Raw genomic sequence first — 22031 nt, 5'->3', positions numbered from 1 at the left:
ATAAGGGAAGGGAAAAATCCCTTGGTTAGGTCAATGATATTTTTTATGAAGATTGTTGGGGTTGCAAGATGTGTTTAAGAAACATGCATGCACATGAATAAAAAGGAAGTTTGGTGTCGAGGGCATCGAAAATTGAGTGCAAAAACCACAAAGGAGTCATTGACACTAAATTGGTTGCCATGCATCGACTATTGCCCACATTTTCATATATTAGCCTAACGATGGATGGTCTTTGTTCTTCGATCTTAAATGCATATGGAGAAGCTACTAATGCAAAACTAAATATACGAAAACTCTTCTAATCCTTTACAAATGGACTCCCGTCTATATTATGAAGTTAGAGAAATCTTATCTCATGTCAGATTAGGTTAAGTTGCTAGGTCATTATTGTGGCCACCAAACATACTTCAAGAAATTCAGAATTCCATTGGCTCCTTTATGGAAGCGAATATGAGCTATGAGGGGAAGGGACTTTGTGAAATGTAGTAGAATAGTTGTAGGGTTAGACCTTCATGAGGGCCTAGCAAAGGAGATCTAATACATTTAGGTCTTATCACCCACATGCAAATGTTGGATAATGAGTATCCCATTCAAATGCAAAAAATGCCACATATATGAGCATTTGGTGGCAGTGAGTACTTAAATCTTAATAAGAATCGTGTGGGTAAAGAAGTTTATGCATACAATATTTAGTGAGGCTATAGATAACACTACTATTAATTTATCAAAGGTTTCGAAAATGGAATTTAAGCATCATACCAAAATAGAGGAAGATACAAAAAATTTGGCCTCCATGATGAGAGATGGAATTGTCATTAAGCTTGGTCTACATGGTGATCGTGGGAAGGACAAGGATGCACCTTCACAATCCGAAGGAAAAGTGCAAATGCAAATGTATAACTGCAATTCCCCTTTGTTTTGCTGTGAAAAATTTGACAAAGTGAGGCTTCCTTTCTCCTATTGTATCACCTTTATAAATCCTTAAAACACAAAATCAAAATTTTTAATTCAAAATCATCTATTTTATTTAATACATATTTTTAAAATTATTTAATGTCAAATGTGTATAATAACGACACAGTGGTTGTATAGTTTCAAGGAACATGGTTTCATGTGGTACAAAAAGTGTTCTAAAAATATTTCTTATAGATTGGTGACTTACTCAACACCTAGAAGTGCTAGGCTTTTATTGAACTTTATAGATTTATAAAATGTATATGGATCGTATCCTAGATCCCTTTTAAGTGACAATATAACTCCTACTTGTTGAAGTAGTTGCATAAACATGAGGGAAGGAATAAACCATTGATGATTTGCCCTTATGTTTTCAAAAATAGAGTTGTGTTTGTAAATCAATATAAGAAACTAGATTAATTTAACATTTACACTTCCAATTTCCCATCTTTTAAGTGACAATATAACTCCTACTTGTTGAAGTAGTTCCATAAACATGAGGGAAGGAATAAACCATTGATGATTTGTCCTTATGTTTTTAAAAATAGAGTTGTGTTTGTAAATTAATATAAGAAACTAGATTAATTTAACAATAGCATACATTAATATTTACACTTCCAATTTCTCATCATTCAAATATCTAATTTTTTAGCTTCATTTAAATGAAAGATATAAATCCCAATTATAAAAGGTTAGTGGAAACAACATCAAGGTTTCTCTTTTATTCAAATTGGACTACATTGAGATCGCATAACATATCACATAATTGTTCATCTATGCTCTTTTTTCATATGTTATCCACTTACAGCATTTCCTTTGCAACATTTGATGCAATTACTAGTTTAATTAAATTACACATCAAATTAGTGCATAAAATACACATAATAACAAGAAATCCACTTTAAATCTAACTATATATATACCTTTACCAACCCTTTACACCTCTGAATTTTGAAAACTATGAATCTTCAACTAATCTTCTATTTGCTTATTATTATTTATTCCTTCAATTCTTTACTGCCTGAGACGGATCAGGAACAGGATACACAGAAACAGGAATATCTATGAGGGTATTTGCTTTTGCACCAATGTTTTGTTTAATGACGGCCACTCCTGTCCTCTACTTGATAAGATAATGTTTCTTCTTCAGGCATTGCATCAATATATACTTTACTGGTCTCATCAATCTCCTCTCTCAGGAGCATCAAAGACAGCTGAGAGACAACATTTCGTTCTATCCATCGCCGTAAGGGACGAGCACCATAGACCTGCGAGTACAACATTATCCATTTTAAGCTTATACACAGAATCCCTGACTTTAGCTCTTTCATTATACTTACTAATTTTGATCTGAATTGAACACGAAAGAGGAAGAAGCATATCCAGGACAAAGAGAGATGCAGGGACATGATTACTGGGGTCGGGAACACATCCCCTAGCAAGACAGACTCTGAATAAGAAAGAAAAAAAACAAAGTGATTGTTTTACTTACAGGATCATAGCCTTTCCGAAGAATAAAATCCAAAGCTGCACCTGTTACTTCTAATGCGATACCTCTCTCAGCAAGACGAATCTCTACATCTTTCAACTGTAGTCTAACAACTTTTTTGAGCTGATCATGAGGGAGAGTATTAAATACAACTACCTCATCGAATCTATTAAACAGCTCAGGTCTGAAATGTTTTCTAACCTGCCACAAAATTCATAGAAAGGTGTGTCAGAGCACCGCAGCCACCTTCATGATAATCATATGAAAAAGATGCACAAACGTAGTCCAGACAATGCACATACTTCTTGAATAGCGTTCTCTCTTGCTGTTTCTATTGCTGTGTGGCCAGACAATGCAGCGAGTAAGGGTTCTGTTCCGAGATTGGATGTCATGATAATGATTGTGTTTGAGAAGCTAACTGTGAGACCTTGTCCATCTGTGAGTCTACCATCATCAAGCACTTGAAGCAAAATGTTGAGGACTGACTTGTGTGCCTTTTCAACTTCATCAAAAAGGACAACACTATAGGGCCGTATCCTTATTGCTTCTGTTAGTTGCCCCCCTTCTTCATTACCACAATAACTGCCATTTCAAAATCAGACACATCTAACCATTTTACGTCTGTGCAACAGCAAATTTATTAAGAAAAAAAATTAAAGTGTCGTGCTGTCAAAAAATTTCCATTGACAACATTTAACTTTTCACATACCCAGGGGGAGAACCTATAAGCCTTGAAACTGAATGTTTCTCCATATATTCAGACATATCAATCCGGATCAGTTGTTTTTCGTCATCAAACAATTCAGCTGCAAGAGCCTTTGCAAGTTCTGTTTTCCCAACTCCAGTGGGCCCCAAGAAGAGGAAAGATCCAATCGGTTGTTGAGGTCTTCCAAATCCTGCCCGTGATCTTAACACAGCTTTGACAACTGCCTGAACTGCCTCATCTTGTCCAACAACTCTTTCCTGCAACCTTCCCGACAGACCTATCAGTCGCTCCTTCTCATTCTGACCGAATCTAGTAGCAGGAATACCAGTGCAGCGACTCACAAACTGCACGCATCACATAGTTATGTATCCAAAACGTCACCCACTATAGCTATCATTAATGGTTAAAATTTATTCTCTCAATCATATGCAATGGAAGGCATGTTTAGATACTTAAAATTCAGACGTTTAATGTACCTCTGCAATCTGCTCAGGTCCCACAGATTTTGTTAACATGAAATTTTCTCCCATCGCAGCTTCACGTTCAGCAATTGCATCGTTTATTTGTTTCAGGTCCCCTTCTCGAATATCAGCAACTCGTACTAAATCCATCCTACGTTCTAGTTCTTGCAGAGATAACAACAATTCCCTACGCTTCTGCTTCAGTGGCAGGATTTCATCCACTTTCTCTTTTTCTTTCTGGTATTTCATCTTCAACGGTTGCAAAGTACCTCTCACGTCATCAAGCTCCTTGTGAATCTGTCAGAATCAAAAGAAAAAGAGTATGAGACTAAGGGTTCTCACCGACAAACAATTTTCACTCTATCAAACAACATTGAACACCCCTACATACCCAGAAGTTTCAATACATATCTTTACATCAGAGCATCGCCATCCTAATAAAAAAGCATATAGACTGATCAACAAGACAGCCAACTTGCCAAGAAAGTTGCAAAGTTATCTCCGAGAACTGACCTCAACCAAACGAGCTTTACTTGCTTTATCTTTTTCTTTTTCGAGGGCATGTAGCTCAACTTCTGGTTGAATCGTTTTCCTTTCAAGGGTGTGTCGATTTCTTCAGGTAGACTGTTTAGTTGCACAGTTACATTTGCACATGCTTTGTCTACCAGATCAAATGCTTTGTCCGGAAGACACCACCCTGTTCAGACAAACAGATTGCAAATCATTTTCATAAAGCCCAAAGGATTTCTTGATCCCTCAAGAATTAACTGAATATGTCAAAACTTTTTCACAAGTTAAACTCTGAGTTATACACATATCACGTATTGTAACACTCCAGTTTTTAATTCCAGATGGGCAATATATATGTGTGTATGATAAAAAGGCAAGAGCTCAACGATGTAATATTAAAATATTGTACACCGAATATTAGTATTAAAAAATTACATCATTACATAAGGAGAAGGACAAACAAAAACATGGGAGGCTATGATTCCACAAGAGAGGAGAAGGACAAAAACATGGGAGGCTATGATTTCACAATAGAAGGATGTAATATTTAAATATTGTACACTGAATATTAATATTAAAAAATTACATTATTACACAAGGAGAAGGACAAAAACATAAGACGCTATACTTTGAGAAGAGAAGAAAGAAAAAGGGTATAGGAAGCTCAAAAGGGGTGAAAGGGAAATAATATTATTTTATCATAACTCTAAGTCATTTATCTCATATTATTCTAAGTCATATTAACTTAACTTTGAAGTTAGTGGAGGAAGTGAAATATGTGGGCTTATTAAAAAGCCCAATGTTGTGGACATGCAAGAGAGATTTTTCAGTGATAAGAATGTTTGAAAGGCTATGTCGCTTTAGTATGAGCTCCCTTTAGAGAAATTTATTGGCTAGTCTATGTTGAGGCCTAGAGGGAAAGTGGAATAGCCCAATGAGTTGCATGACGGAGAAGAGGATCTTATTACTTGGGTTGTGGGGGTTGAAGGAGAAATAATGTTGGTGGATTGAGATTGCAATGAGATTTTTTATATTGTGGATTGTTGAGAAATTGGGCTATGTGAAACGACTAGAACCATCCATAGGTGACTTCATCCTTGTAGGTTCATATCCTCTATAGGGTTGCTTGTTGCATATAGATGAAGTGCAACAAAACCTAAGGTTGGATAGAATGTCCTTTGTTTGCAGCCAATTAGTGTTTAAATAAAAAAAAGGTAAGTGTTTGAATTATTTATAGTTATGTTGAGTTTAATGATGTTTATGTTATTCATTGGTTGTTTTGTTTACATAAATAAGTTTACCTCTGTTACATTGAACGATTAATTATATTTGGATAAACTTACTTGTCATGTGCATGCATTCATAATTAATAATGAGACAATGGGGAGACTAGCATCAGAGCAAGAAATGGATGGATATTTGAGGCTCAGAGAAGTATCCCTTATCCTCAGCAGTTACAAAGGGTATTGAGTATATTATTACAAATTGGTATTAGAGCTATAATAATGATGGATTCAACCCAATCACATGGTTAGGCATGTGAGAAAAGTGGTATTCAAACTTAATTATAAAATTTAATGGAGGAATATTGAATACCCCACTACCCCAATAGTATATAGGGGTGGTTGGGTACATTACAATGTGATATCAAAGCTACTAGTTGCATTGATTGGATTATATAGGCTAGAAACTAGAGCTATTGGTTGCAACATTGGCACTATACGGATAGAAATCAATTTGGACCAAAAGAAATTGTAGTCTGGATATTATATGTTTTCTAAAATGTTTATGTGAAAAAGTGATGTGAAGGTGCAATTGAGAAAGTCATGGGTTTGAAATTTCTCAAACAATGTGAAGCAAATCTCATATGCCAATATGAAAGTGTTAATGAGGAAGATTTATAAACAACTTGTCGGAAATAATGATGGGGGGGTGAATTAGTATTTCATTACTCTTTTTACTTAGTTAATATTGTAACAAAATTCACATCACACAATCAATAATCCACAATGTGTGACCAAAAGTCAAAGTGCAAGTCAAGACTTGAAGAAGGAACACTTGAAAATAATCTTCAATTTATTACAATGATTTGTGAAGACACCAATCCTCTGTAAGCACCAACTTACATAAATTGTAGTCTCCAACCTGTTAAGAAGATGAGGAAACAAATCCTCAATAAGCTCCAACTTATAGTTGTTTTACTATTCAAGAAACAACATTTAGGCTTAGAAATTGATCAAAGAAAAGGTGTGTCCTCCTAGTAGCTTGTACCCAACTCAAACTACAACTCTACCTCCATAATGACTACAACTTGGACTCAACAAGAGCTCTAGTTTAGCCTTTGCAATTCAACCTCCAATTGAACCTAAACAATTGACCATAAATTCAACCCTCAAGATAGCCCTGAACTTGTCCTATAAGAATATCAGGTCTCAACCCTCAAGACAATCTTGAAACTCGGCCTTCCACACCAATTTCGACCCTCTAACTAGACCAAAAACTTAGAGAAAACTCGACCCTTTTTCTCACTAGAACTCAGCCTACCAGGCCTCTTGAATTCGATCTCCAATAGGGGCTACACTTGGCTGTAACAAAAGAACAAACCCTTCCCCAAACGATTATGCCAAAAACCCTTTTACATCCTAGGTACAATAAATATATCTCACACAAATTCTTTCAACTCGACTAGATTTCCAAATCGACTTGGTTCATGAGGTGTAAACCTCAAAACTACTCATTCGCTATGCAAGAACATGACCAAAATTGCACTTGAGTGATGGCTTAATTGTCTCCTCCTCAACACCTATATATAATGTGTTCGACTTCTAAAAGTAGGACCAACTTGCCCACTAACTAGGCCAACTGGTGTAACTAGCAGAATGTATAATAATATTCAAAAATTTATTTCTCCTCAACTGTGGGGAGTTAGAAGACAATCCATATATCATTTAGAAATATCTCAGAATAAGCTTTCCAACCATATATCCTATGATCCCATTTGAGCTAGGTAATTGGAGTAAAAATTCCTTCAAAGATAGGGTATCCAAATGGTAATTTCCTCTTTCATTTGGATAGCCTTTGACATCAATAACAACCATTTTCAAAAGCTCCCCCTTTGCTATTGATGGAAATAATTTGATATCTACTTCTTTTGATAATTCGCCCCCCTCCCCCTCCACCCCCTCCCCTTATCTGCATTATCTTCATACTTCTTGTCAGATGTCCCCCATGTCTGCATTCTCTCCCCCATTGACATCAATAACAAAGGGTTTTCCCCCTGAGTTTGTGCTTCCTTTATTGAGATAAAGGAGATATCACTTCGAAATTATGCATGAGATATTCAAAGGTTTCTCTAGGCACAGGTTTGGTGAAGATGTCAATAATATGTTCTTTGGTGCCAATATATTCCATCTTGAAATTTTGCTCAATGACTTGTTTTCTAAGGAAATGTTACTAGATAGGAATATGTTTTTTAAAGTGCATGATAAGATTTTTTACATATTGACTGCACTAGCGTTGTCGCATAAAATGACAATTAGCCGACCATATTCCACTTTGATGTCCTGGAAGGTTTGTTTCAACAAGAGAACTTGGTTATAACCATTTATTGTTGTTATGTATTCGACTTTAGTTGGAAAAACTGATGATTACTTTTTTCTTGACCAAGATGTCGGGCCTCTAAATTATCCTGATATTACTATTTTTAACGAATTACGAAGAATTATGTTACCATTTTAACCATTTTCCTCCATAAACATACCGAAACTCCCTCTTACATGTTTACATAGTTTATTATTATTATTTCCTTTATTTTTAATGAATTAAGAAGAATTATGTTTGATTTTACTAATAACAGTTTACCAATTCAGTGTTTGTAGCTCAGTCTATGTTACAGTAGCCATCTCTGTGATCAAGCTATTAGCACCATTCTAGAAGGAAATTGGGCATGTCAATTTTGTTTCTAAAACCCCCAATATGTTGAATTTTTCCACGAAACTTAAGAATCGGGTTTATTTCTAAGATTATGATCACAAACACACTCAAATGCCACAACACAAGCACTTTGCACAGTGGAAAACATATAACAGTGAATCAATCTTGTGCACAAGACGAATTTTAACCCACAACTTGTTATATTACAAACTTTAATACAAGAAACTTAGGGCTTTTGTACCATGGATCATGGCCCTTACATACAACCATGACAAAATAAACAACTAGGGCTTGGTGTCAACAACTATGAAAACCAATATTTCCATGAACAAAGTACACCTGACCTACTTATTGAAGGTGCACAATACTTAGCCCTTTCAGTGCACGTACCTTGAACACATCTGGAAGGTCCTTTGTCATCTCTTTTGTTGATCAATACAACTTCTGAAACTTCAAAAAGCTTGCATCTCCATCCATCCAATCTGCCACTATCAACCCTCCTGCTGCTCCAAAATTGACTAAACATAGACTCATCAAACATCCCACTAGTTGCTCTCCCGCTCCTCCAAGATTTTCAACTCTTAGGATCTTCACCAAAGCTGCCTTCTAGCACTCATATGGCTCCTCCAAGATCCATAAAGAGTAGAAGGTTTTAGCTATGGTGACAGTGGGCCATCACCCCATTGTTGTCTCTTGGTCTAGTACCAACCTTGTAGGGTACCCCTCTCCAAGGTCTGCTAGATTTTGTGGCAACGGAGTCCACAAAGAGATATTGATAGAGATCTAAGGCCCAACCCTTAGAGGATGAATTTATATGCTTCTACATCAAGTTTGGCACCCAAAGGCACCAACAAATGCCCTAGATGACATAATGCATGGATGATGTCATCTTTTCTTACCTTATGCCTCACATGTGTGGGAATTTTTTTATATTGTAGTTCTTGGCTAGTGGGTTGGCTAGTAACCCACCTCATCATTGTGATTTTACTTGTTGAATAGGGGATTTTAGGCTTAATTGTATCTATTCCTCCTCATATAAATATAGGAGAGGACACTTGTATTGTCATTTTCACTTGGACTAGGATTATTTCAGCCTCTTGAGAACTTTGGCCTCTTTATGTTCTAGAGCAAATTGGATCTATGAATGAATTTTGAGATTTGGAGCTACTCACTTGTCTTTGGAGCTATTGTCTTGGATCAATGGATGGAATTTCATGCATGTTATCTTGTAAGTGATCATTTTGTTGAATAAACAATTTTTTATGTCTAATGTATGGAATATCTTGAATCTGGGTTTTTCTATTGTGCCCTAATTTATTGAAAAATTATTTGATAGAATCTAGATATCATTGTTGCATACATTAATTATGAATGACATGTGAATGATAATCCTAGTGGCAAAATTTGATTAAGTCTCCCATAAAAATCTTTGAACCATTACATAGGTATCACTAGCATTTTTTATGTTATGGCATCAATTATCCTTCCTCTTTAGCAACTTTTAGCTATCCAATCAACTCATAGACTTCATCATCCCAAGGAGTAAGGCACTGAGCTACCTTGTTGGTGATCAAATTCATTTTTCCTCCATAAAATTTATCTCTTTCTCTCTTAACCTAATTCGACCCCTTTACGTCCAAGTTAGGGCTTGGTGAGAATTGCAAGGCAAGGAAGACTTTTGGGATTGAAGGGTCTAATGCTAAGGGTATAGTTGATTGCCTCAAAATCAACCCTCTTGGTAGGAATTCGCTCCAATTTTATTCATAAACTTTCTTCTTCTAGTTGTTTGCCCTAGGTAAACCCTATTTTGGTGTTGCTTCAACTTAGGGACTTACTTGAGGGTTTCATGCGCCTTTTTCCTTTTGAAAATAATTGTTGGAAACCCTTTCTCTTTGCCTTGACCTTTTATTATCCCAACACTGAACCCACTAAACAAGCCCTACGTCTTCTGCCTCATAAATTCAGCCTCTCTTGGAAAAGCGATTTTCCTCCATTTGGTGATTGGAACCTTGTACTCAAGTTGATCTATTTCCTTGGAAGCCTATTGGTCATCATATACCTTTGTACTTAGAATATCCATCATAGGTGATGTCATATCAGGACTCCTCCCATTGGTGAAATTTCATAAAGAACCGGGGGTTTTGGTTGTGGTGATAGTGAGCCACTACCCCATTGTTGTCTCTTGGTTTAGCAATAGCCTTGTAAGGTACCCCTCTGTAAGGCCTACTAGTTTTTGCAACAACATTTATAGCATTGTTACCAAGGAGGAAGCAAGTATGTCCTCCATTAGTTTGAAGCCTTATATTTACTCTTTGAAGTGGGATAATCTCTAATGACAAGATAGATCCCCATCTGGCGACTCTTAAATCAATTCATTCTACATCACCTAGTATCTCTTCTGAGGATAATCCTAGAACCATAGCTCCATGGACAAGAGGCACTAGTAGGAGGGTTGTGGAGGTAGGTGCTTCTCCTATTAAAACAAACACACCTTTGGTAAGGAAACTTTCCCCCGATCTTTCCCCCACTACAAACATGAATAGACCTTAGAACTTTTCTTCCTTTAGACCATTAGACTTTAGTAGGAACATTGATGATACTCATCCCTTGCCTGATAGATATCATGAGTGATTGCCTAGATTTAATTGTAATGACACAACCACTACTAAAAGCCATGTTCACAACTTTTATTAGGCAATTGGTCCTATGTACGTAGATCATGAAGATGAGGCTATGATGTTGTTTTCCCTTTATCTTGATGGAGATGCTAGAGATTGGTAATCTATCATGCGTCAAGGACGTGTCACTGATTGGGACCCTTTTCATGATGCTTTCAAGAAACCATGGGCAACATAGCAAGATGGAGGTATGCTTCTTGACAAATTTATAGCTGCAGTGAAAATTGATAAGGAAACCATTACAGATTTTGTTCAAAGATTCCATAACCTCCTCATGGAAGTCCCTGATAAGTTTAAACCCTTTGATGCTATCATCCTTGATAGGTTCATAAAAGGTTTCCATGGGAATTTGACTTTCGTCCTTAACGATAATAGCCCTCAAAATTTGGTTGAGGCAAAGAAATTTGTTATTTAAGTTGAACAAAATGTAAATGTTGCTCGAATAGACATGTTCCACTACCCTAGGGCCAAGGCTGAGCCTAAACCTAAGCTTAGATCCCAATATGACCTTGTTATCCAAGCCTTTTCACAAAAAAAATTCTAAATTCACTACTAAAATCACCTTAAGGGTAAATGGATCTCATTAATAGAATAACCATGGTTAATGAAATCAAGGTTCTAGGGCGAATTTTCCTCAAAGAACCAATTCAACAAAGACAATTCTTTTCCTAGGAAGGCCACCAATGAAGACCATACCATGTAACAAAATGTCGTAAACACCCTTGCCCCAACCAAATTAGTGGAACAAGAAGAGTCACCCTAGTATCCACCCTCTGAGGATCCCAAGGAGGAAGGTCCTTGTGAACAAGAAGAAGAAGAGGATGACCTAGAACACTTGAATGTTGTAAATGAAACCAATGCATTTAACATCTTACTTGGGGACACTTATGTCCACCCAAAGCCTAGAAAAACCCAAATCAATGTTGATCGAGCTGAACCTGTGCTAGTTGTTGAAATAGTGGAATATTCAAGGGCCTTTAATATTCGAGGAAAAATAAAGATCAAACCCAAGCAAGCTCTAGCATTGAAAACCTATCTCAAAGGAAATAAACTTCCCAAGGGAAATTGTAAAACGAATCGAAGCCAAAACCCAAGAATAATGAGATTGAGTTAAATGTTAATATGGATAGTATTTGGATAAAGTGACTGTGCTAATTTCCCAAAAAGAGATGGCTAAAATTCCACCCCAAAGGAGGAAAATCAAGAAAGCCTTAGGTCTTGATGAACTTGATGACCCACATATCATATTACAAAATAAGAACATTGAAAAGAAGAATGGGGGTCATGATCCATTCTTGGTATCCTTAGTAATAATAATCTTATATTGCATGATTGCATGCTTGATTTAAGGGCATTAGCAAATGTTATGCCTCTGAAAGTGATGCATCAATTGGAAATGGAAATTACTAGGCCATATAAGAATGCATGTGGACTTGATTCTAATTCTATTCATGTTTATGGTCTTATCAAAGATGTAAAGGTCTCTTGGAAGCTACCAAGAATATTTCTATATTAATGGATATTGTTGTCATTGATGTGCTTGATGATTGGGGGATGATTTTGTCAAGGAAATGGTCTGCTTCAATTGGTGGACAATTACAAATGGATTTATCATATGCCACCACTAATGGAACCCCTTTGATCCTCTATAGGGAACCTTAGTTGCCCGAGCATGTTAAAGATATTGAACCATTCCTTTTATCATCCCACAACACCAATAAGACCACTTCTAAGTTACAGATCACAATCCTCATAATGAGACTTAAAAGCCTGCAAAGCCTCCCACTTCTCAAGAGGTCTTTCAAACTAAAAGATTAAACACAAGACTGAGTGTCCCTAAAAATCAATGGGTCCAAAAACCAAAGAGGGACTACCAAGTGGGTGATCTTATTTTGGTTGATAAGGACCTTATCCCCGTCTAGATCCATGGGAAAGTGGGTGTAGGTGAGTTTTACATTTCTAAACTAGATCGTGAATTTTTACCTTTTGTGTGAAACTGAGCAACCTCACCTTCTTTGATGGGAATCAACATTCACTTATCATGCATAGTAGTTTAGGTGCATTGCATATTGTATGAGCATGCTAATAACATTCATGTCATGTTTCATGTAGATTAAATTTCATTTAGAGTAGATTTTATTATATGTATGGATTTATATTCTCATATAAAACATGGGCAATACCCTACACCCAATGCACATGCTCCCAAATAGGTTGATTGCAATGTGCATGTTACAAGTCTATGGACCCAGGGATTGTTGGATTTCTCATGAAATCCCCATGTAAGTATATGGATCATACACTCTACAGTGAGCTCATGTCCTAGTTGGATCCAAATGTTACCCACCAAAAGTGGGTGATCTAATAGGAGATTTTTTTTTCTCCAGCACTTCGCATCCAATCAGTCAGCCAACAACCCCTTACAACCACCACCAGTTGATGACATGCCATTATTCATCATCGCCACCTACATCATTTATATGCTTCTCACCCATCTCGCAAGAGCACATGAACGAAGGTGGGCTTCGATTAAAATGTACTTTATTCATTTTGCAATCAGGCACTATGCGTGTTTATACTTTTAGCTTTCAGCATAGATTATGAGTTGTCCTGGAAGAAGGAGGGGTTTTGACTGTGATCTTGTTCCGTTATCTTAAATGGGGGGTTAATCTTTGATGCTAGTCTACTGGGACCTCCCCTAATGCCTCAATGGTTATAAGAGGGGCACTACTTGGGAAGCTCTAATTGAGATAGTGTTCCATCTATCTCGACACCATGCTTACCACCTTTCCATCTTACATTACAAGCCCTATATTCCATCTCAATTCTTCAAGTTCAAATGACCATTGATTCTCTGGGATTTGGTGCCCATATATCCTCATACCTAGGTAGGGCTCAAAACTTGGCCCTAGGAGGTTGTTGCAGCTCAAAGGCAAGGAAAAAACATATATTTTCCACAAGAAAAATAAAATAAAGAATATTAAAATGCAAAAGAGGGTATGTACATACACATTATCTTGTGAGAAAAATCCTAGCATGAGCTCTACCTCTCCCTTTATGGCCATCACCCAGTTCGTTAGCACAATATTGCTCCTATACATCATAAAGGGAACCCTTGCATGTCCCAACCCCAATCGACAATGATTTGCCTCATCAGTGAGGGGTAATACAACTATTATACATCATACAAAATAAGTGTTAACCCTTTGAGCTACGAGAAGTAATACAAAGAAAAATCAAGAAAAGTATAAGGTGCATAAGGGAGGTGGCAAAACAAAGGCCAAGTTGGTAACTCATGTATCCACGATTTCTCCGTCCTCACATATATACACTCAGGATGCAAATCCCCACCATGTTGGTCCCTTTGACCATGGCACTTGGCCATTAAGTCTTATCTCCTCTGCTACCATCATTATTCACATAACACCTATTGATTGAAGGGTGGACTAAGGAAATGTCACTTCCCCTTAGGGGATGGAAACACCTGATAGGGTTGTCTTATAGCCACTCCTACCTAGGGAGGCAACACCATTACGAGTTCAAAGCCCAAAATTTGGAAGGGGATCCTTGTTTGAAGTGTCAAATAGCCCTTTACATTCAAGCTTGGTCCACTTAGATGCAAAAATGATTATTGTACCTCATGATTTGTTGCTTGCTAGAATTTTTGATGTAGTTTCACAACCACGACTTGTGCAACCTAACTGGGGCCTAGGCCTACAAAGAATCATATTGACATTCGCAAGTGAAGCATTGAGAGCCGTGGGACTCCAAGCAACAATAGAGCATCATACACACCCTTGGGAACCTCCAACACCACACAATGTTTTGCCACTTTTCCCTGCATTTGATGACTTTCTGGGATGATGCGCTTGGACCCGGTAGGCCCCCAGCTGACTTAGCACTTCATGAGAGATGATAGCTAATCCGAGGCCGAGATGAGGATGGTCTCACCCCTTGAGACATGGGAGGGCTAGCACCACCTTCGAAGCCCTCAACATTGGAGCAATGGTTGACATTATGGCCACTTGGAGACCCATGAGACCACGCTTGTTCCCCAAGATGAAATTGGGGGTCCGAGAGGGATATTGACATATATCTAAGAGCCAACCCTTAAATGGTGAATTTTAGATGCTTCTACACCAAGTTTGTTACCCAAAAGCACTAATGAATGCTCTAGATGGCCTAGCACATGGATGGTGTCATCTTTTCTTACCCTGCGGCTCACACATGTGGGATTTTTTTTTATGTTTTAGGTCTTGGATAGTGGGTTGCCTTGTAACACACCTCATCATTGTGATTTTACTTGTTGATTAGCGGTTTTTAGGTTTAATTATCTCTATTCATCCTCATATATATAAAGGAGAGGACACTTGTATTCTCATCATCACTTGGACTTAAATTATTTCAACCTCTTTTCTTTGTGGAGGAAATTGGATCTATTAATCTAGATATCATTGTTGCATGCATTACTCATGAATAACATGTGAATGATAATCCTAGTGGTGAAATTTTATTAGTTCTTCCATAAAACTCCTTGATCCATTACATAGGTAATCATTAGGGTATTTGATGCTAGAGCATCAATTATTCTTCCTCCTTAGAAACCTTTAGCTATCCAGTTAATTCATAGACACCATCCTTCCAAGAAGTAAGGCACTCACCTACCTCATTGGTGATCAAATTCATTTTTTATCCATAAATTCTATCTCTTTCTCTATTGACCTAATCTAGCTCCTTTAAGGCCAATCATCCAAACTAGGGCTTGGTGTGACTTTCTAGGCAAGGAATATTTTTTGGATTGAAGAGTCTAAATGAAAAGGATATAGTTTGTTGCCTCAAAATCAACCATATTGGTAGGAACTCACTTCAAGTTTGTCCATAAAATTTCTTGCCCTAGTCATTTTCCCTACGTAAACCCTAGTTTGGTGTTGCTTCAACTTAAAGGCTTACTTGAGGGTCTCACATGCCTTTGTCTTGTTGAAAATCATCATTGGAAATTGTTTCTCCTTGACTTGACCTTTGCCCATCCAAACACTCAACCCATTAAACAAGCCCTAATTATTGTGCCTCATAAATTCAACCTCTCTTTGAAAAGTGGTTTGCCTCCATTGGGTAATTGGAACCTTGTACTCAAGTTGCGCTTTTTCCTTATAAGCCTATTGGTCATCATATACCTTTGTAATTAGAATATCCATCAAAGGTGACCTCATATTGGGACTCCTCCCCTTAGTGAAAGTCCATAAATAATAGGGGGTTTTGGCTATGGTGATAGTGGGCCACTACCGAATTGTTATCACTTGGTCTAGTAATAGCTTTGTAGGGTACCCCTTTACAAGGCCTGCTAGATTTTGCAGCAACAAATCCTTCTAAACAACTATGCCTTGACTTGTCCTACTAACAAGTCATACACTCCATCTCATCACCTAACATAACACCCTCACGGCCCTCCCCATAGAATCTCTCTCCGACCTAATTGTAAATGTGGCAATCCTCAAGATGCACTACAAATAGTGAAGCATGGACCATTCTCACAAAAAGTCTTGTCCTTGAGAGTGGACTCAAGGATTAAGCAGATGATGTCATCCTCTACTATGTATCTATAATCCTATAGGTTTCCAACCCTCAACATAGAGGAAAACTTGTTCTCTCTATGCTCCATCCCCAAGTGGGATACCCAATCTCTAAATGTTGTTGGTCTCCTAGATAAAATACATGCAAAAATGCATCCACACTCTCCATAAACCTGATAGTGTGCCCCACCACTCTATCAAAAGATCTATCTAATCTTGCTTCCCATGATATCTCACCCTGACTAAGTATGAGAAATTGTTGTTGCATCAAATGAATCTTGGACACTCCATCAAGCTCTGCCACATGATGACATCCTCCACCTAGACCCTATTACCAATTTTGGATTCCATCATCAAAAAATATTTGAGGGCTCATTTTGCATTATACCTCTAGATATAAGTATCTTTCCAAGCATCACTAACTCAATGGGGTACCAACTTATAGTCTCTCTCCATTCCAACTAAAATGGAATTCCAAAATAGGAAGTATCAACAAGAATTATATTATTTTTAGATTCCATCACCTCCCATAGACAAGGGTGTTTGGGTACATTATAATAATGAAGTGTACAAGAATGATTAGTGATTGGGTTCATTATTGTAATGAACACTATTGTTGGAATCATGCCTAGAATTTGACGACCTGTAACATGTATTTAGTTCCGAGACTCGTATTTGACATGTTCACATTAAATTGACACATCAACAATTACTTCTTGTAAAATTCCAAACCCCTCACATTGACATTTAAGTGTGTCTAGTAATTGTCGTAAATTCGAGTACCTAATATAACACACAGCTTGTCAAGGGAGGTGCCATGTCATCACTAATTGTTAAGGTAGTAATTAAAAAAATTAAATTAATTGTATGTGACTTGTACTTGTCCGATTTTTCCAAATTCCAAGCCAAATACCCATTACCTACGACGGAAACTACCAAATTTGGGTTTCAACATCCATTTGGACATGGCCCACAATTCATTTGAGTCTTGGACTTCGTTTTTCTTAATGTTGTCGGTTTTCTCTACTTTGGTGGTGAAACCTTGCTATATTATTTTTTAGGGGTTGATTTCATTCAACTTATTTTCCTTAAATGCTACTGGGTTTGCTCTGCTTCAATGGTCCAACCCTTCTCTATTAATTTTCAGTGGCTTTACTTAGTATTGGGCCAACTTCTTAATAGTTGGTTAACAAGAAGTTTTTTCAGTAATAAATTCAAAATATATTCGTCCTGAGATTCTTAAGATCCTTCCATGTTTTTACATCATAGCTTCTGGTAATAAGTGATTATGTACATCAATTTCTTTCTTATATTATTTGCAAACTTTTCATTGAATTTGAATAATGTTTTTTTTTATATTAAAATTTTCATAAATCATGAAATTTCTTCTTACAATTCATTAGAGTCATTGACTTTATTTTTTTTAATGATTTTGGTTTGCTCAACTTTTTCTTAATGATTTTGGTTTGCTCAACTCCTATGGTTCAACTATGTTATGTTAATTTTTAGAGTAATGATTTTGATTTTTTTTAATGCTCGTGGTTAAACTATGCTATGTTAATTTTGAGGGGTTTATTCATTCAACTTTGTTTTTCTTTTTGTTCGACTCCTGTGATTCAACTATGTTATGTTAATTTTGAGGGGTTTATTCATTCTATGTTATGTTAATTTTGACGGGTTTATTAGTTCAACTTTGTTTTTCTTAACATTGTTGGGTTTGCTTGGTTTCGGTGGCTCATCCTTACTCTATTAAACTTTAATGGTTTTACTAAGTGTTAGGCCTCTTTCATTAGATTGGGTTTACAAGAGTTTTACTAGGTATGGACTCTACTCCAATGGGTTTGCTCTGGTTTATCAATTTTGAAGGCTTTTATTGTGTTAAGTGACCAGTGAACTTCTCTTGAGTCAGTGGTGTTCAATTAATTTTCTTTGCTTAGCTCCAATAAATTGATACATGTTAATTATCATATTTCAGTAAAAAAGAAATTCTAAAAAAATTTAATTTTCAGATTTATAAAATCTAATTCAAATAAACTAATTTTTCTTTTACATATTTATTAGATTTTTATTATCAATATATCTAATGTAAATATTCAACCACACTTTGTTTTAATAATACAAATTACACAAAAACAAATAAATATCATCACATTTTCACTTAGGAAACAAAATAAAATTCAAATTCCATTGGGAATCATTCATACACAAAATATTTTATTTCACCTATTTTACCTAAACAAACAACTTACCACTAATGTATTTACTTGATAATTGAGCGGCAACTACAAGCGCGCTGTCCAATATTTTGACTCCATGATGAAGTTCGTACTTTTCCTTTAAACCACGAAGGATACTGATAGTATCAGTCACGCTAGGTTCAGCCACATCCACCTGCCCCAAAATAGTAATAGCAGTAAATTATTAAGACAGAGCGCTATAAATGCAAAAAAGCCAAATCAATACTTGCATAACCCGGTTAAGCACTCACCTGCTGGAATCGTTGCTCAATTGAAGCATCTTTCTTTATATAACGATGGTACTCTTTTGGAGTAGTTGCTACAATGCACCTAAGTTGGCCCCCAACAAGCATTGGTTTTACTGGATTATTCCACAACCAAACCCTAAAATCAGTGACTTCTAATAATCCTTAATCTACGTTAATAACATATATGATTATTGGTTGAACAAAGTGTTTAATCATACATAACAGAAGCGCGGTTCTCAACCGAAGCGCGGTTCTCTTATGGGTACCCAGAATCGAAAGAATTCCGTCAATAAAGAGAATAACTTTTCCCTCTGCATCTTCCACCTCTTTCCGTACAGACTCAAGTCGCTCTGTAAATTCCTCGCAATCGGCACCAGCCTCAAGGGCTTTCATATCCAAGGCTATCAACCTTACATCTAGCAAATTGCTGTGTAAAACCATTTGAAAAACAAAACTAATTAGCTTCTCTGTCAACCTAGCTGAAAATAATCCTGCAACCAAATATCCACTGAAACCCAGTACACGTGCACAAGCACCCTTCCTACAAATTAAAATTTGCAAGCGGCCGAAGCATATAAATATATGCAGAAGAACTTACCTCGGTACATCCCCTCTGACAATCTTTCGTGCCACGCCTTCAACCACAGCAATCGTTTCGACACCAGGCTCTCTAGTGAGCACAGGATTGCTCGTATTCCTCTGAGACAAAATCATAATAACTCTCTGGATTTCTTTATCTCTATCCATGACAGGATCAAGCTCCCCAGCAATTTCAACCAAATCACGGCCATATGTTTTCAAGTTTTTATATTTATTAGCAGTATCCACCATTTTGTCCCCTCCTCCGAGATTCTCCACTTCAGATATCACTATCTACACTCACAGCTGCCTCTCTGAATTAGTGCCGCAATTATAATGTCTGTAATATTATTGGAGTTCAGTTTTTATTGCACTCTGTCAGAGAAGTTCTGTGCAGAACTAAAGAAAGTCTTCCTCTTCCTTGCACCTACTACATCATCAGAAATTGATCGGCGTCACGAACAGAAAATATAATCTCTAGAATTGTGGCCAAAGCTCGTCAAAAGTTTTGTGTTTTTTGTGTTTTTAAAGTTTTTTCCTCTTCTTGCTCTTCTCAAGGAAGAGGTACAAAGTTACCACAATCATTACATAGAAATGGTAATATTTCGAACAACAAAATAATCAATCAATCTGGCACATCTAAGTAAGGAAGAGGCACAAAGTTAACACAATCATTACATAAAAATAATATCTTGAACAACAAAATAATCAATCAATCTAGCACATCTAGGTGTTTTAGTTAAAAATAATTGTAATCAAAATACTGAACAGCCGGATCTGAAAAAGAAGCTTTTATTTATATTAATCACTGAATGAAAGGTACATGCCCATATAATAAATTTCAAGCCCCTACAATGGCATGCATGGCTGCTTATCAAAATGAGAAGACAAATACAACTAAGCACAATGGTGAACCTGGATAGATCCATGAGACAAAATAACACCCACTGGGTTTCTTCCCTAGGATCAAACTAGAACTAAATGAGAAGACAAATACAATTAAGCACAATAGTGAACCTGGATGGATCCATGAGACAAAATAACACTCACTGGGTTTTCGTCCCTGGGATCAAACTAGAACTGGAACCTTGATGGATCCACCAGACAAAATAACACTCACGGGGTTCTCGTCCCAAACTGGAACTTGAACCTCGATGGATCCACTAGACAAAATAGAACTGGAACTTGAACCTGGATGGATCCACAAGACAAAATAACACCCACGGTTTTCCTCCTTGGTATCAAAACACCAAGTTCTCAAGAAAAACACTAAAAGATAAATATCAAATGCTTAGTTTCTATCCCTTTTATAGGCTTGATGGACTCTCTAATGACCCTATTTTAACAGATTTTGTCCATTTTGACAAAATCAAGAAAGGGAATATTACAGAAATTCTCAATGAAGTAGTCCAAAGTTGTTCATAAGGAGCATCATGCATGTCAATTAAATTTGAACTTGGGTGGAGAAGTTTTCATTAAACCCTCCCAACTACCTAGGCTACAATCGACCAAAGCTCATTAAAAGTCCTATATTTCCTCTCATCTAATAAGACACCCAAATAAGACTCCCAAATAAGAAGTCATCAGAAACTACTACTTAGAGAGGTCACTGGCCATCAAAATTCAGATATGCACACTTGAATCTCAAAAATAATAAAATCTGCTTAAAAATTTAGTAAAACATTATTATTAATTAAAACCTAATGCATGTCAATAAAACTTGAACTTAAACAAAGAAGTTATTATTAAACCCTCCCAATTACAAAGACTACAATAGACCAAAGCTCAAAGATCGTAAAAAAATCGAGTAAGATTCGCAAATAAGACGTCATCAGAAACTGCTCACAGAGGAACACATAATTCATTGGCCATCAAAGTTCAGATATGCACGCTTGAAAGTCTGCTCAAAGGTTCAAAAGATGCTATTCAATAAAACCTTATCAATTAGAATCTAGTACAAATTCAAAAGTAAAAACCTAAGATTCACGCCCTTCGCTAACGGCCGTGAAACATCATTTGTCACGAAGAGGGCTTCAAAACGCACATTCAATCGCACGCAAATTATCTATAATGTACCATGAAGTGATATAAACTAAAGCTTCAAAAACCGGAACAAAAAATAAAGATTTCTGAGGCATTTTCGGTTGAGAATTTCAACAAAAAGTCACAGAAGTAAAGCTTGATCAGTCAATATATTAAAGTTTTAAACGCTAAACGCTAGAACCTCAGATCCATGTTCCATGTTTTCCTATGCATTTTAAAAAATATGATTAAAACCTCAAAATCACACTTTCAAAGTTCAATGAATCAGAAATCTTGGGCAATGAGGTGATAAAAACTAAGATTACAATGGAGGAAAATTGCGAAGCATTGACATCAGAGTCTAGACCGCCGATAAAAGCAACAACAGTTTTACCTGAAAACTTCAAGAAACCAGGTAAGCCGCCACGCAACAATTCCCTGCCAAAGGTTCTGAATTTTAAGCTATAAACACATTAGCGAGGAACAAGAAGAATATCGGAAACAACAGTTCAGCAGCTTGATGAAAGATATGGCTGGAATGTAACGCGCAACTTCATCGAGCGACTTGTCACTTTATTAACCGACCTCCCGGCATAGTGATCGACTTGACGCCAGAGTACTTTCTTACTTGGAGAGAAAGATTA

At 36.7% G+C, this 22031-nt stretch overlaps 1 pseudogene across 1 annotated transcript; it reads right to left on the bottom strand.

Moving 5' to 3' along the window:
- Positions 1-1765: 1765 nt before the first annotated feature.
- On the bottom strand, positions 1766-22031 carry LOC149184672 (chaperone protein ClpB1-like; annotated as a pseudogene). Its single transcript, XR_016257795.1, has 11 exons — positions 21782-22031; positions 19385-19792; positions 19005-19213; positions 18790-18899; positions 18551-18692; positions 4124-4307; positions 3626-3907; positions 3153-3493; positions 2746-3025; positions 2447-2644; positions 1766-2222 (listed from the first exon to the last, which is right to left on the bottom strand). The product of XR_016257795.1 is annotated as a chaperone protein ClpB1-like (transcript).

The sequence above is a fragment of the Pinus tabuliformis genome, chromosome 3_2 (assembly GCF_031772625.1).
Source record: "Pinus tabuliformis cultivar Carrire ecotype Pingquan chromosome 3_2, CPIR1, whole genome shotgun sequence".
Classification (NCBI taxonomy): domain Eukaryota; kingdom Viridiplantae; phylum Streptophyta; class Pinopsida; order Pinales; family Pinaceae; genus Pinus; species Pinus tabuliformis.
This window is presented reverse-complemented; position numbering and strand designations above follow the sequence as displayed.